We start from the raw sequence: 18,384 nt of genomic DNA, 5'->3' as shown, positions 1-18,384 counted from the left end.
CTTATCTTGCATATGGCTTTTCTCTCACAGGTTCTTCACCTGTGTGTGTGTGTGTGTGTGTGTGTGCGTGTGCACGCGCGCGCGCGCGCGCACGCGCATGGTCTTCTCTTCTTGCTAGCACATCTGTCATATTAGACTTGATAGGATGTTAAGGACATAATTTAATTATTTCTTCAGTACTGCATTCCTGGACATTGGTACCTTAACATCTATATTTTAAGTGACACAATTCCGCTAGCCACATTTGATGACATGGTGCAAGTGGCTGTCTACTTCCTGTTCTTCTCTGACAATCTCTCCCTGTTTCTTCAGTGTTTATACATACTGGAGACTGGGGGACTGAGGGTAAGTTTCTTGTGCCAATTATTGAGGAAGAATCTAGGTGCACTTCAATATTATGGAACCCAGTAATTAGGTCTTGTAGGTCATCACAGAATTAGTACAGTTTCCCAGAAACTTGGTGAGGAGAGGGTCTACCACATAGATTTGGCACAGTGATAAGTTACACCAAGTGTAGTCACCTTACGCTCTCCATATTTCACTTCTGTATGATGTATACAGAAATTTTGTCACCCCAAAATGGTGTGTGTCACAGTTCTTTGTTCTCAAGGTAAAGGTGACCAATTGATTATTGAAATAATAAATAACACTGAATCCTATTTATATTTTTCCCATCTATTTATCTGTCTGCCTATCTGTCTCTGTCTAACATCCACCCATCTAGCTATAACTTATAATGTAGGCTATCTATCTAACTTATAAATTAGGCTAAGTAGGGAATTAAATTTCTAGTAATAAACTAGAAGAGTTGTAGCAATATACTAAAATGAGTGAAATGTGCAGGCAAGGGAGATGACTCAGAGGATGAAGACACTGGCCATTGAGCCTGACAACCTAAGTTTAATGTCTCGGACCCATAGAATGGAAGGAGCAAACCAACTCCTACAAGTTATCCTCAGACTTGCATTTTCGTGCTCACACAGAAAAACACACACATAACTGAATAAAATAAGAACAGATTTGCATAGAGTAGTGGATGGCTCTAAACACCACCTGCAGAGAAAAGTCACTGAGAGAATGTACATCCTTTTATTTGTTTGTTTGTTTGTTTGTTTTGGTGCCATTCGTGCTCTGGACACTGGCGAATGGTGAGAAGCCTTTTCTTCCCATTCCTTCTGTCCTCACAGTCCCTGGGGAGTGGGGCCAAGGCGCTTCACCTCACCTCCTCCAGTTCACACCGTGGATTCTGAAGACAAGTTGTGTGGATCCTTACTCTGACTCTCCCTTGCTCACCCTCTTCCTGCTGCAGCCCATCCTGGCTGATCTCCCAGTGTCTCCCTGTCTTCTTCCACTGTGCGCCTGTCCATCAGTTAGCCCATAGGCAAGTGGTTAGATCCATAGAATCAACGTCTGTTGGTACGAAGTGCTGTGTGAATCCCCTGCCTGTCACCCAGGAGACAGGACTACTGTCAGGCACATCCTCACACTACTTCCCAGGTTCCTCCAGAAGAGGAAGGCCTGCCTTTCTCCCCTGTTGGGGTTTCTCCATCCACTGGCTTCTCCAGTCTACCACATGCTCTCCTGTGCCCATGTGACTTTGTTCGCTTCAGCATGAACTTTGGGAACTTTTGCCCCATTTGCTTGGTAATAAACATTGAACTCAGATGGGGGAGCCCTATGGAAGAGTTAGGGGGGAAGGAGTAAAGGAACTGAAGGGGATGTCAACCCTATAGGAAGACCAACAGTGTCAACTAACAGGGACCCCTGAGAGCTCTCAGCGACTAAGGCACCAGCTAAAGAGCACACAGGGACTGGTCCCAGGCCGCTAGCACATAAGCAGTGTACTGTCATTTTTTTTTTTTTTTTTTACATTTTTCAAAACCTACTTTAATAAGGGTTTAGGGTTTTTAAATGCTTTAGCCTCCCTTCTAGTCCCCCATCCACCAGAGGAAAGGAAAGGTTAATAAGGCAAAAGAGGACGTGAATTTCTTTAGAAATAGTTCTTTGGGGGTGATTCCAATCTTTGTCAGGACAGCAGCAGTCAGTTCACACCAATTAGCAGTGGTAGCTCTACCCGCTGGCAAACACTATTCGCAAGTTGGCAGTGGCAGTTCCATCCAGAAGAATCCTCCAGGCTCTGCCTATCAGCCTGAATCTGGGCAGAAGTGCCAAGAAGCCGCCTGAACATCATAAGAAGTTCTTTGAGGCATTTCTCTCTACAAAGTCACAATAAGTGATGATCAGCCAAAAAAGGCAAGGAGGGCCAATGCCGCAGTGTTGTCCTCTGCCTGCTCGCTTATATTTATAACCTTTCCAATCGTCACATGTTCTTCCAAGCATCCGTTCCAGCAAAGCACTAAATGCCCCTTTCCAGGCAGCTTCTGGAAAATACCCAAAGTCTGTTCTCAGCAAAACATCCTCCCATGTGTCTGCCCCCACAAAACATCCTCTCACAAGACAGTCTCCAGAAAAACATCACATGACATAACTGAATCTCCAAAGAAAACCAGAGATTTCCACTTCATTTCCCAATGGCCTTTTGAATCATCAATTTCAAATTTCTCTTCTTTGGTATCACCTTCCCCAAATTATATTAACTTCACAGAACATTCCAATGGGCTGTCAATGGGGAATGGAGTTTCAACTTACCCAGTCTAACAAGAGCTTTGAAAATAAACCAGAAAAGAAAAGAGCAAATTCTACAAGAGCCATGACCTGAGAAGGACACTTTTAAATCAGAGGTCAAGCAAGCCTTAATAGTTTCTTTTGTCTAACATTCATGCTCTATTTGGGTTGCAAATACATTGGTTCCTGTCTCCTCAGGGAGCATCAAGAAACAGGTCTACAAAGTAACTAAAAATAGGTTCCTCCTCGGCCACCATTTTGTGTCTGTCTCCTTTGTCTGAAAACTGAGTTAGATTCCTACTTGACTGGCACCTACACAAGGTAGTCACACCACACTGCCTCGCATACCTCAGCTTTTTAAATGACAATTAATCTTGATTGACAACCTGAATGACTCTGTCATCCACTAAGAGACAAACTTCTGGATGAGGCGGTAAAGGTATTTCCCAGAAGGATCACCTGAAGCGAGGAGACCCTCGTCCAGGGTGGGCAGCACTTCTGGAAACCACTCAGAAAGAAGAAGGTCCGAAAGAAACCCTGTTGCTCTGGACCTGTCTGCTCTTACCCCTTGCTTCTGGGCACCTTTCTGTACCTAGTCTTTAGCTCTTCTGATTCCACCTTAACCTTCAATAAAAGCTATGAAGAACTTAAGATTTAGTAAACTGGCCCTTTGACTTTTTTCCACTTTACTCCCTCTGGTACCTTTGTAGTTGTACTTGATGTTGTTATCTGCACTTCTTTAAACCTTCTAACCGGCCTCTGGTCTCCATTTCATGCTTTGAGAGGGAGGCACCATCACTGCCTCAGCTTGACCTGAAGGCTGGGGTATTATCTCATGCACTAGTAACACATCTCCCTGAATTCCAGAGCCAACAGATCTTCACAGAGATCATGCTGTGATGAGATCACTCCAAAGCAATCATCTCGTGGGAGCTTGCTTGTCCCTCGGAGACTTGTTGTGAACTATCCTGTAGGACAGTATCATCTCATAGATGAGGTGATAAACCAGACCTCAGTGTGAACAAGACTGCTTAATTATGCATAACTATTACTCCAGACCTCAGTGTGAACAAGATGGCTTAATTATGCATAACTATTACTCCAGACCTCAATGTGAACAAGATGGCTTAATTATGCATAACTATTACTCCAGACCTCAATGTGAACAAGATGGCTTAATTATGCATAACTATTACTCCAGACCTCAGTGTGAACAAGATGGCTTAATTATGCATAACTATTACTCCAGACCTCAGTGTGAACAAGATGGCTTAATTATGCATAACTATTACTCCAGACCTCAGTGTGAACAAGATGGCTTAATTATGCATAACTATTACTCCAGACCTCAGTGTGAACAAGGCTGCTTAATTATGCATAACTAGTACTCCAGACCTCAGTGTGAACAAGACTGCTTAATTATGCATAACTATTACTCCAGACCTCAATGTGAACAAGACTGCTTAATTATGCATAACTAGTACTCCAGACCTCAGTGTGAACAAGACTGCTTAATTATGCATAACTAGTACTCCAGATCTCAATGTGAACAAGACTGCTTAATTATGCATAACTAGTACTCCAGACCTCAATGTGAACAAGACTGCTTAATTATGTATAACTATTACTCCAGACCTCAGTGTGAACAAGATTGCTTAATTATGCATAACTATTACTCCAGACCTCAGTGTGAACAAGACTGCTTAATTATGCATAACTACTACTCCAGACCTCAGTGTGAACAAGACTGCTTAATTATGCATAACTATTACTCCAGACCTCAGTGTGAACAAGACTGCTTAATTATGCATAACTAGTACTCCAGACCTCAATGTGAACAAGACTGCTTAATTATGTATAACTATTACTCCAGACCTCAGTGTGAACAAGATTGCTTAATTATGCATAACTATTACTCCAGACCTCAATGTGAACAAGACTGCTTAATTATGCATAACTATTACTCCAGACCTCAGTGTGAACAAGATTGCTTAATTATGCATAACTATTACTCCAGACCTCAATGTGAACAAGACTGCTTAATTATGCATAACTAGTACTCCAGACCTCAGTGTGAACAAGACTGCTTAATTATGCATAACTAGTACTCCAGACCTCAGTGTGAACAAGACTGCTTAATTATGCATAACTATTACTCCAGACCTCAATGTGAACAAGACTGCTTAATTATGCATAACTATTACTCCAGACCTCAGTGTGAACAAGACTGCTTAATTATGCATAACTAGTACTCCAGACCTCAGTGTGAACAAGACTGCTTAATTATGCATAACTATTACTCCAGACCTCAATGTGAACAAGACTGCTTAATTATGCATAACTATTACTCCAGACCTCAATGTGAACAAGACTGCTTAATTATGCATAACTATTACTCCGCATCCTAATTCTTCTATTTAGATCTAAGGTCTTTGTTTCTCAAGGACTTATTTCATTTTTTTATTAGGTGTATTCTTTCTTTACATTTCAAATGTTATCCCCTTTCCTGATCCCCCCCCCAAACCCCTTAACCCATCCCTCCTCCCCCTGCTCACCAATCCACCCACCCTCACTTCCCTGTCCTGGCATTCCCCTATACTGGGGCATCCAGCCTTCCCAGGACCAAGAGCCTCTCCTCGTTTTGATGTCCAACAAGGCCATCCTCTGCTGCATATGCATCTGGAGCCATGGGTCCCTCCAAGTGCACTCTCTGGTTGGTGATTTAGTCCCTGGGAGCTCTGCGGGTACTGGTTGGTTCACATTGCTGTTGCACCTATGGGGTTGCAAACCTCTTCAGCTCCTTGGGTCCTTTCTCTAGATCCTCCATTGGGGACCCTGTGCTTAGTTCAATGGTTGGCTGAGACTGTCCCCCTCTGTATTTGTCATGCACTGGCAGAGCCTCCCAGGTGACAGCTATATCCGGCTCCTGTCAGCAGGCACTTGTGGGCATCTACAACAGTGTCTGGGTTTTGTAACTGTATATGGGATGGATCCCTAGGTGGGGCAGTCTCTGGATGGTCTTTCCTTCAGTCTCTGCTCTGCACTGTGTCTCTGTATCTCCTCCTGTGGGTATTTTGTTCCCCCTTCTAAGAAGGACCAGAGTATCCATACTTTCTTCTTCCTTCTCCTTGAACTTCATTTGGTTTGTGAATTGTATCTTGGGTATGCCAAGCTTCGCTGCTAATATCCACGTATCAGTGAGTACATACCATGTGTGTTCTTTTGTGATTGGATTACCTCACTCAGGATGATATTTTCCAGTTCCTTCCATTTGCTTAAGAATTTCATGAATTCGGGGCTGGAGAGATGGCTCAGCAGTTAAGAGCACTGACTGTTCTTCTGAAGGTCCTCAGTTCAAATCCCAGCAACCACATGGTGGCTCATAACCATCTGTAATGAGATCTGAAGCCCTCTTCTGGTGTGTCTAAAGACAACTACAGTGTACTTACATATAATAATAAATCTTAAGGCTGGAGTGAGCAGGACCGAAGCAAGCACAGGTCTTGAGTTCAATTCCCAGCAATCACATGAACAGTGAGCTCATATACATAAATAAATAAATAAATAAATAAATAAATACATCTTAAAGAAAGAATTTCATTAATCCATTGTTCGTAATAGCTGAGTAGTATTCCATTCTGTAAATGTACCACATTTTCTGTATCTATTCCTCTGTTGAGGGACATCTGGGTTCTTTCCAGCTTCTGGCTATTATAAATAAGGCTGCTATGAACAGATTGGAGCATGTGCCCTTATTACATGCTGGAGAATCCTCTGGGAATATTCCCAGGAGTGATATATCAGTATTATGGTTGTATTATGCCCAATTTTCTGAGGAACAGCTAGACTGATTTCCAGAGTGGTTGTACCATCTTACAACCCCACCAGCAGTGGAACAGTGTTCTTCTTTCACCACATCCTCGACAATACCTGCTGTCTCCTGAGTTTTTGATCTTAGCCATTATGATTGATGTGAGGTGAAATCTCAGGGTTGTTTTGATTTGCATTTCCCTGATAACTAAGGATGTTGAACATTTCTTTAGGTGCTTCTCAGCCATTTAATATTCCTCAGGTGAAAATTCTTTGTTTAGCTCTGAATCCCATTTATTAATAGGGTTATTTGGTTCTCTGGAGTCCAATTTTTTGAGTTCTTTGTATATATTGGACATTAACCCTCTGTCAGATGTAGGGTTGGTAAAGATAATTTCCCAATTTGTTGGTTGCTATTTTGTCCTATTGACAAGTGTCCTTTGCCTTACAGAAACTTTGTAATTTTATGAGGTCCCATTTGTCAGTTCTTGATCTTAGAGCATAAACTATTGGTGTTCTATTCAGGAAATTTTCCCCTGTGCTCATGTGCTTGAGGATCTTCCCCACTTTCTTTTCTATTAATTTTAGTGTATCTGGTTTTATATTGAAGTCCTTGATGCACTTGGACTTGAGCTTTGTACAAGGAGATAAGAATGAATTGATTTGTATTCTTCTCTGTGCTGACCTCCAGTTGAACCAACACCATTTGTTGAAAGGCTATCTTTTTTCCACTAGATGGTTTTCACTCCTTTGTCAAAGATCAAGTGCCCATAGGTGTGTGTGTTCATTTCTGGATCTTCAATTCTATTCCATTGATCTACCTGCCTGTCACTGTACCAATGCCATGCAGTTTTTATCACTATTGCTCTGTAGTACTGCTTGAGGTCCAGCATACTGATTTCCCCAGAAGTTCTTTTATTGTTGAAAATAGTTTTAGCTATCCTGGGTTTTTTGCTATTCCAGATGAATTTGAGAATTTTTCTTTCTAACTCTATGAAGAATTGAGTTGGAATTTTGATGGGGGTTTCACTGAATCTGTAGATTGCTTTTGGGAAAATAGTCATTTTTACTATATTAATCCTGCTAATCCACGAGCATGGGAAATCTTTCCATATTCTGAGGTCTTCTTTGATTTTGTTCTTCAGAGACTTGAAGTTCTTGTCATACTGATCATCTTTTTGTATTATTTTTGGTTACCTTTGAAAGATGAGTAGACATTTGTTCATGTCTCTCCAAGAAAACTTAACATAACAATAAATGTCAGTTAAAATAGGACAAGGATATCCAGAAAGGAGAAGTATGTGTGCCAGGTCTTGAGAAGATGACAAGGTGCCATCAGGATCTACATGAGTTGTTGAGCTTCTGCAACATGGGTATCATGCACAGCAGGAACAGAGTAAATAAGAGAAATTCCCAGGGGTTGAGGGGATGAGCCTACCTCACGACACACTCCTCATGACAAGCAGTCTACATTGCTACACAAGTCAGCCTCCAGAGCAAAGGACAAAAGCATACCTAGGGACAGAGATTGTAACCTGGCTGTCAGACCCAGGTTTGCTGTAATTGTAACTAATTTTTCTGCAGTCACTTAAATTGCTTATAGCGTTACATGCTATAAAGTACAAGAAATACATCTTAGAAGTTTCAGATGCACTCTTCTTCTATGGGCTAGCATCCATGGACTCCATGCAGATTCTGAGAGTATTTCCTGTTTTCTTTCTGGAACATAATTCTCTAACTCCAAGGAGTAGACTACAGACACACACACACACACACACACACACACATACACACATACAACCACACTGAGAAGTACCTCCTTTCCTGCCATGATAGGGAAGGAATGAAGGACAGTGAAGGGAAAAGAACAAGGTTTAACATTAAATACAACTAACAAACTTACTTAGGAAATACTAAGTTACCTAGGAATACAAAATCAGAATTGGAAAGTTTCTCTGGTCTAAGACAACAAAGCTAAAACAACTGATGACTTCTCCTTTTTTTAAAAAAAAAAAAATTAGGTATATTCTTTATTTACACTTCAAATGTTGTCCCCTTTCCTGGTTCCCTTCTTCCCTGAAAATCCTGTAAACCATCTCCCCTTCCCCAATCAACCCACCCCCGCTTCCCTGTCCTGGTATTCCTCTACACTATGGTATCAAGTCTTTCCAGGACCAAGGGCCTCTCCTCCATTTGATGCCCAGCAAGATCATCCTCTGCTGCCTATGCGTCTGGGGCCATGGGTAACTCCAAGTGTACTCTTTGGTTGATGGTTTTGTCCCTGGGAGCTCTGGGAGTACTTGGTGGCTCATACTGTTATTCCTCCTATGGTGCTGCAAACCCCTTCAGCTCCTTGGGTCCTTTCTCTAGCTCCTCCATTCGGGACCCTGTGCTCAGTTCAATGGACGGCTGAGAGTTTCCCCCTCTGTTTTTGTCATGCACTAGCAGAGCCTCCCAGGTGACAGCTATATCAGGCTCCTGTCAGCAAGCACTTATGGGCATCCACAATAGTGTCTGGGTTTTGTAATTGTATATGGGATGGATTCCTAGGTGGGGTAATATCTGGATGGTCTTTCTTTCAGACTCTGCTCCACACTTTGCCTCTGTATGTCCTTCTGTGGGTATTTTGTTGCTCCTTCTAAAAACTTCTGCTTCTGTAAACCTGCTCGCCCTTCTTCTCTTCTGAAAGGTTAATATCTGTTCTCTGCTGCTGCAAGCAACCTCTATCAATATTTGCATACAAAGCAAGTTCTGTTTGCTAAAGATAAAAAGATCTGGAAACCTGCAAATTCAGCTTCTGTAAAACATCCTTAGCTCCAAGAAAAAAAATCTTCCAGCCAGGGATAGAAAATCACTCTAGGCGGTCACAAGATTATGATAATGTCTAATCTTACTTAAACCATGAAATATTTCTGATCAAGGCTGGACCTCCTTAGGGAATTGCTAGAGGCTACAACTGCATGCTGATTTAAGTTTTTCCTTTATCTCTGGGTGCTAAGAATTTCTTCTAGGAAAAGGTCAGCACCCCTCCCCCACTACCCCTCCCCCCAACAATGGGGTGTAGGACGGGCCATGTTGTCACTTGACGAGTACAGACTTCTGCCTTTACTGCTGTGCACCACGATCAGGCATCATCCTGCCCCTGACAAAGCATTAACTTTTAGAGGAGAAGAAAAATTCAAAACAGTTTCATCTAGAGGATTGAAAGCATGTTATATGTATCCGCCATTTCATGGCTGTTAAAGACTTTAACGCCTTCTTCAACTGCATTCATTACTTTTATCTTTTCATTTCATTTGCTAATCACCTGTTTCTGTCCACGTGATAAAGAATAGCAAGTAGTAGGACTCCTCCAAACACATACCTTCTGTCAGTTTTCAAGTCATTGCAGATACCATTTCCACTCTGAACCAACTGTCTCACAGTCAAATTATGGACCTCTGTCTAGAGCTGCAATGACCTATGACCCCTAAATCTAGGGTTCCAGTAGCATGTAGTTCAGATATTTGTGGCATGGAGAAATTCCAGAGTGTTTCCTGCATCTATGAGGATAACCCTCGGGGTCCCTGGGCTGGACAAGGGTTGGCACATTTTGACACTCCCTAAATGAGGCACAAAATCTTTGTTCTCCAAACCCTGAGATGTCACCACAGTTTGCACAAGTGCAATATCTGCTATGTACCAATCACATGAGACATAATTTTTGGTGTTGCGTTTCATCAATGGATTTTTTTCTCATATAACATATCCTGACTATGGTCTCCTCCATCTACAGTGTGACCTGATGTTCACTTCTGGCCTGCAGGTGTACATGCTGATAGAGTACATTAACTAAATAATTTCTTTTTAAAGAAAAGAAAAAAAACAGGCTTCTATGAGATAATGATATAATATAATATCAAATAAAAACTAACACATCAGAATAGGGGTGAAAAAAAAACAAAATGGAAAAGGGCCTCAGAAAAGGCACAAGAAATAGAGACACATCAGTTCACAGGAATCTCATAAAAATATTGAACTGGAAGCTATAATAAAGGGCCTGTAGGATAAGAAGGGAAAAAAAAAGAAACTAAAATAATATTATGGGAAATGTTTTTTAAAAAAAAGCCGGGAGGTGGTGACGAACTCCTGTAATCCCAGCACTCTGGGAGGCAGAGGCAGGCGGATTTCTGAGTTGAGGCCAGCCTGGTCACAGAGTGAGTTCCAGGATAGCCAGGGCTACACAGAGAAACCCTGTCTCAAAAAAAAAAAAAAAAAAAACACAAAAACAAAAACAAAAAAACAACAACAACAACAAAAAACAAATCCAAAAAAACCAAAAAAAAAAAAAAAAAAAAAAAAGACCAGCAGGTTTCCTACACTACTTCCAGCAACTCTTGGCCCCAGCGTAGTCCCACCTGGCTACTCTGTGCCTGACAACTCTCCCTCAGGGCAGAGCTCCCAAGTTCCCTTCACTTAGCGCTGCCGCACCAGCCCTGTGAAACCATCCTGCGGTCAACACAGCACCAGGCCCATCCACAACACTAAAATTTAAAAATAATGACATAAAATTTTAAAAATTGAAGCCTTTGCAGGGCTCATGAGACAAGGATCAGCCAAAGGTGCCACTGACTACATCTCTGTGGGCCACCTGGGCAGGCAGCCTACCCTAAAGCCCTAAAGCGTACCTTTGTTTCTCCAGTGAGACTTGCAGAAAAGTAAATATTCATGTGTAAGTGGTTATCAGTTGGAGACAGCCGCTGGGGAGGGAGGAAGGCATGCGTTCTGTCTTTCAGCTCTGGGAGCCAACCTGGTGCAGCCCTGCGCAGTCCCTGCGTGTGTGCCACCTCAGTCTCTGTGAGCTCATGTTCTCTTGGTCCTGCTGTGTTTTAAAGGCCTTGCTCCCTTAGTGCTCCTCATTGTTCAGGCTCTTACACTCTTCTTCAGGGTTCCCCTGGTCCTGGAATTTGATGGAGACACCCCGTGTAGGGCCAACTGTCTGGCTGTTAGTCTCTGTCATGTGTTTCAGGATGAAGCTTCTCTGACAATGGCTGAGCAAGGCCCTGATCTAGGAGTCTAACCGATTATCACTAGGAGTCATTTCCCTGCTATGTTCCCTTTGTAGAACGGTAGAATTTGAGCTTTCTCTAGTTCCCCAGGCTATCTAGTCTCCAGTCTTTGCTCAACCAATCAGTGTCAGGAATGGATTGCAGCTTGTGGCGTGGGTCTTAAGTCAGATATTGTAGGTTATTACTACAAGCTTGGTTGGTATCACATTTGTACTGCCTTGTCTTTCAGGCAAGACACCATCATAGATTATGGGGTCCTTAGCTCCTTCGGTGTTTATTTTTCTCCTTTGGTATAATACAGAGCCCTTTCCGGTACTAAGAACATTGGTCTATAGGGGTGAAGGCTCTAGTTAGGGCGTCAGCTCTCCTTTTCCACGTTCAGTGAATTGTAGAGGTGTTAGCTTACACAATAGGGCCTTGCCACCAGCTCGTGGGAAGCAACCTATAGCCTGGACAACAGCTTGGGTTGTTTGAGGGTTCCCCTGGAATCTCTTTGGCAAGCAACTCAATTAGATGTAACCCATTCCCAATATGGGGAGCTTCACCTGATGAGAAGAAATTTCCAGCTGGAGCTCTGTCTTCCCATTGTCTGGCAATTTCATTTAGATCACGTTCACATGTGCACATATTTTAAGAAGCTTCTACGGTGTCAAGTTTCCATACTACTACTCAAGGGACCCTTTAGTGGTCTCTCTCCATATTTCCTCTCTTCCATCCCATTTCCTGGTTGGTCTTCCTAGTCCAGTGCTCCCCACCACAGACACGCATATCCATCTATAATTATCTACTCTGTTTCCTGTTCCTAGGGAGACCTGTCCCCCAAGTCTGATTGACCATTTATGTCTCTTCTTTTGTCTATGCAGATGATTAGTCTGTTCTTGGTTGAATCACTGGTTTTTTTTCCCAGTTGTTTCTTTTGTGTCCTTACACATGCTAAACACTAAACAGTGATCGGATGAGTAGCTGGCTCAAATCCCCTCCCATTCTGTGAGCAGCTTTTTCATTACTTATTTTGCTGTGCAGTCGCTTTTTAAAAAAAAAATTTTAAAGATCTATTTATTTTATGTATGAGTGCTCTATCTGCATGAACAGCTGCATGTCAAAAAAGGGCATCAGAATTCATTATAGATGGTTGAAAACCTCCACCTGGTTGCTGGGAATTGAATTCAGGACTTCTGGAAGAGCAGCTGGTACTCTTGAATGCCAAGCCATCTCTCCAGCCCAGCTCTGTAATCTCTTTAATTTGATATGATTTGATTTCATACTTTCCATTCCCTTCTCTTTCCCTTCCTCCCCTTCCCTCCCCTCTTTCTCTCAGTTCCTAACAGAGCCTTCACATTTATCCCAGACCACTTTTGACTCCCTGCCCCCTAGGCCTCCACACTGCTGCACTTACAGGTGAGTCACAGTCCCTCTGTGGGACTTTTATACATGTATACATGAAGAAGCCCTTTTACAGATGCACACATGAGAAAGCCCTTTTATATATGCACATGTGAGAAAGCCCTTTTATACATGTGCATGTGAGAAAGCATTTTCATACGTGTGCATGTGAGAAAGCATTTTCATATGTGTACACGTGAGAAAGACATTTTGGTGTTCTTACTTATATTGTCTCTAATGGACTCTTCCACTGAGGTTATTCTATATAAAACATTAAATTTTAAGTAGAAATGACCAAGTATAGATTCTTCTCACTATTTACATCTTACCATTCATAGACTCCACTTTGAGGTGTTTAGGATGTGTAGTGACTAGGCTTCCTGGGATTTTCAGCAACTGCTAGGAGATGCTTATGGGTGTAAGCTGGACACAGTGGTATCATATATCATATGATACCACCAGATATGGAAGAAGTTATACATCAGGTTCATGTAGTAAAAGATCTGGTAAGCTGATAAGACCAGCATAATTTTTGGCTATAAGGAAATTATGGCAGATTTTCTTGAAGTATAATTTTTACTGTATTATTTCTTAGTTACATTCTGACAAAGTGTAATGACTACTGCTAAGTGTAGGGGGTTGGTCCAATGCTGCTTGTATTCTAATGCTAAGTACTGGTTCCTCAAGATGTGGCTGCCCCTGACAAGCAGATCCTCATGTACTCATGTGATGCTGGTCAATAAAAAGCTGGAGCCTGTGATTGGGCAGTGGAGGGAGAAAGGTGGGACTAGAGGTTCAAGGGGAGGTTGCAGGTGGGAGAGGGAGAGGAAGAGGAGAAAGATGGAGTAGGAGGAAGCTTCCACAGACCAGAACTGTGTGGTCAAGAGAAACAGCAAGTGACAAGGAGTGTCATAGCTGGGGACTAAGTTAGTCTAGCCCTGGGTCTGCCCAATCTAGGCATACGGCTTATAATTAAAATATCCCAATTGGGTGTCTTTTATGTGGGCTTATAAAGGATGAAAATTTCTACTACAGCTGTGACAGCTAGACTTGTGAACCTTGGGGTAGGGGTGGAACAACAGGAGATTAAGAAAGATAGACAGAAGTAACACAATCAAAGCGTGGATTGGGTGGACCATGTACTTATTGATGGAGATGCAAAGGTGTCCTGGAACCTCAGTGTGTTGACTGCACACTGTAAGAACAAGTAGGTGGGTTAGCTAGCCTCCTCAGGTTGGGTCTCTGTAGAAAGTCGTCTGTAGCTACAGTCATCTGAGATGAGGAAACTGCACTTGCTACAGCTGGGGTGCACACTTTCCTCACACACTGGCAACATCCACTCTCACCAAGAGATAGATGGGTTTTTATTTCGGTGGGACTAAGGCATTGGCCTCTGTGGCACGGCTGTGATCACGTCCACAGAGCATGCACCCTCAAGTGTCATCTGTTCTCCACAGATCCTGATAACTAAAACTTACACCACATTTAAATCGAGTTCAGAATAGCTCCTAGGTTCAATGATTAAAACTGAGATTGACAAGGAATGAAAATGTATTTGATAACTATAGCTTGAACAGTTAAAAGCTGTTTTCTCTCCCTTTGGGCAATTTAAACCCGGCTTATATCTACAAAACTGAAAATGGGAGAGTCAAGCTATTGCCTACACAGAGTCTTCACCCTTATATTTCAGTTTCTTTGGTGCAGGAAGGTTATTCTGCAGGATACCAAAGGAGAAACACAAACACCAACCCAGTTACAATGATGTTACAGTTACTGGTACAGTTACACTACCCAGTTACAGTTGATCTACAATGATGTCCTGCCTGTGAGATATGCTAATGTTGCTGGGCACAAAAGTTGTAGATATAACCAACCAATGTCTGGCTTGACAGAAGCCTCACTTCATGAGATGGAATCCATACTTAAAGTTGTGTAGATGGTGAATTACTTGAGTCTACATAGCCGGAGACCTAGGGTAAAACTAGATACTACTGTTCTAAAATTCTTTCTAAAGGTAGCAATAAAATGACTCCTATTAACATTCTGCTGTGTACAGATCAGTACCTTGCTCAGCCATCACCCGAGAAACCTCCCCCTGAACATTCCTAAAAGGGATGTCGCCATCAAATCCTTCCCAGAGAGCCCTGAGGAAGAGGGGGAGAAAGGTTGTAAGAGCCTGAGTGGTGGTGGTGGTGGGGCACTAAGGCAACAAGGTCTTCTAAGCACAGCAGAACCCAGTCAATATGAACTCAGAGACGGGTGTGGCATGCACGGGGGATGCATCAGACTGGGTCCTGGAGCTGGAAGAGGTAGACACATGCTCTCATCCCTAACACAGCAGCTCTTTCCAGTTGATAACCACTTGCAAATGAAAATTTACTTTTCTCCAAGGGAGCCTCACTGGGGAAACAACCTGCTCTTAAGGGCAGGCTGCATGCCTAGCAGTAGATGGCAGTAGATGGCCACAGAAGACAGACTCAAAGCCTTCTTCGGAGGTTCCTTGTCTTATAGAATCATGCAGGGCTTCTCTGCATCCTGCTCACAGGTCCTTTTCGCACACGTTATTGCTTCTGTTTTTGTGTTTTTATGGGATTCTGAAGTGTGAAAATGGTGGGTCTTGGCGTCTATGTGCTTCTTGTGTCATCTCTTGGTCTCTTTTTCTTTTTTTGATTTGTACAATTCTGATTTGATTTTTATTTGTTTTATTTTATCACTTATTTTATTTTATTTTATTTTAATATTATCCTTCATACATCAGCTTGTTTTCTAATGAGAGACAGAAAGGTGGTGGATATGAATGAGAGAGGAGGGGGTGAGGCAGAATAGAGGGAGGGGAAACTGTAATCAGAATACATTGTATGAAAACAATCTATTTTCAATAAAATAAAAGAACATGTCATAATTATTTTCTGAATTTTCCACATCTGATTATTATTTCATTAAATACTCTCAGTTTAGCCATATTAAGATTATCAATGGGATTCAATCTAGCTATTATAAAAGGACATGAATTCCCACATATTTTAAATCATCCATTCCTTCTGTTGCTTTCCATAATATTATATAACTTTGTTCCTGATTATTTTTTATCAAGGTTAAAACTTTCCCTATACAAATTTTATATACTTTAAGGCACTGGGCTGATAGGATTTTTCCCAGAGACAGAAACACCTGCTTCTTCACATCACTAAGAGACCCGGCAGTCTCTCCCCGCTGTCCTCTCTACCATAAATCCTGAGACAATTTGAATGAAAGGCCTACCCTCAGGTTCAGGAAATACTGTGGTCCAAGCTTTTACCAGAAACACTGGCTGTGTGCGTGAGGTGGGGGCTCCTCCTTCTGCTTGGGACATTAAAAAAAGAAATCTAATATTTTCTCACTGCCTGGTGACACTGGAAAAGCCATGCTGGACTCTACCTGGTCTCAAGTGTTTCTTCTGGGATTGGGTAATATCTGATGAAAAGAAGGAGTCACCCTAAAATTTAAGTTCACCTCTTCCTTTTTCCCTCAGTGAACCTTGAACAATTTCTTAATGCATTTGTACCTCTCTGATGTATTCTGTTTGATGATTTACCGAATTTGTTCAAAATGATTTCCTCAGATTTTCTCAATGTTCTCATTTGAAATACTGGCATGTATAATATATTCAACTATCCCAAGAACAAGATACCCAGGGGTGGGGTTTTGACAAACATAGAAAGAAACTTATGTAAATTGTTACCTGTAACATAATCTAAAACGGCTAAGCACTTACATATCTCAATGAAAACAAATAATTCTCTGTGTGTGTGTGAGAGAGAGAGGTATTTAATCTGCCCCAGGGTCGTGAAAAGGCTGATCAGGGCATAGGAACAGACCTTCATGGTAAGAAGTAAATTTAAATAAATCGATTCTCAGCCATCACATCTCCAAATAATAATAGTTTAAGTCCCCAATTTTGAATTACAATATGTTTCCTCTGATTTCATTATTATTAACTAGTATTTCTAAAAAAGTACTCAAATGTTGCAATAATATTGGATAATATTAGACTGTACTGTCATGTTGGCTCTAAAGAGGATGCTTCTATAGTTCTTCCTCTATGTATGTGGTGATCAGCTACCTCATCATACACTGAAGGAACGAGTGGGGGATGGGAACTTAAAGTTTAATGTTCCTCCCTACAAAACATCCTTGATCTTTAATTGACAAGTGGTAACTGCACATATTTGTAGATACAATATTTCATTAAGAAATTCTAGGTTAACATACAAAGTTATGTGATTTATTATGGCAGCATTGTTATTGTATTGCATGGCTTTGAATGACCGACCCACTGCCCTTTATTCTGATGTATCCCTCTCCTACACTGCTTTCCCTTGGTTCTTGCTAATACCCTTCCTTCTCCCAAGTGCCCCACCTGTTCAGCTTCCACACCACACCCGAACCTTTACATTATTTGCCTCTTATTTTCTCTTCCTGGGTTCTTCTTTTTAGGGTAGGATTTTTTCCACTTTTGGGGCAGCGTCTGACATTAATCCTAAAATACCAGTGCTAAGACATTGTGCATGCCTCGAGATCCTGTGCCCCACCCCTTGATGGACACAGGAGGATTCCACACTGGGTCATAGCCTGGCCTGAGAGGTGAGAAACATCCTGGGAAGACAGAGTGCTCGTCATAGGAGAAGAGTTAGAAGATTGGCCTCTACCGTGTCGTTGTGGGTGGATGTGTCTGTAACAGCTCTTTCCAGATTTGTTTAACGATGAAGATCTACCTGTTATCACTCCAGTTTTTAGAGGCAATAGAGTCAAATGGGCAGTTGAGGATACACCTTAATCCAACGTGTCTGATAACCCCGTAGGAAGAGGTAAGGACAGAGACAAGGAGCAAGAGATTTCTTTCTGCAAGCTGAGGATAGACTTCCTCAGAAGAAACCAGCGCTACCAAGACCTGACCTTGAGCTTTGAGACACTGCATTGTTGTATGACGGGGAAGCCAGCTGCTTTATGGTATTTTGCTCTGAACTATAGAAACCTAATGCTGCACTACAGATAGCAAAGGAAGAAATATCGTTTCATTAGAGATATCACCCCCAAAAAATTAGATCTAAAATTCAATGCACTGACGGAGAGATGACTCAGCTGTTAGAGAGTCGCTAACTGCTCTTCCAGGGGTCCTGAGTTCAATTCCCAGCTCACAACCATTCCTGATGGGATATGATGCCCTCTTCTGGTGTGTCTGAAGAAAGTAACAGTAGACTCACATACATAAAACAAATAAATCTTAAACAAATTCAATGCACCAAACAATGCAAGGACATGTTCAAAAAACATTGGTGACACAAAAACCACAATTGTCATATAGTAAAATAATCATGTCAATGAGAGTTTAATATTTTAACTTTGACATGACTTTCTGCCTGTTTTTTTTTTTAATACTATATTTTCCGAGCTTCATAAAGGTCATTTCTTAGATTCAGTTCTGTCACCATTTCATAATTTTATGTCTTAAGGAATCTTCTGAATTTGGTGTTAATGT

The sequence above is a fragment of the Apodemus sylvaticus genome, chromosome 23 (assembly GCF_947179515.1).
Source record: "Apodemus sylvaticus chromosome 23, mApoSyl1.1, whole genome shotgun sequence".
NCBI lineage: Eukaryota > Metazoa > Chordata > Mammalia > Rodentia > Muridae > Apodemus > Apodemus sylvaticus.
This window is presented reverse-complemented; position numbering follows the sequence as displayed.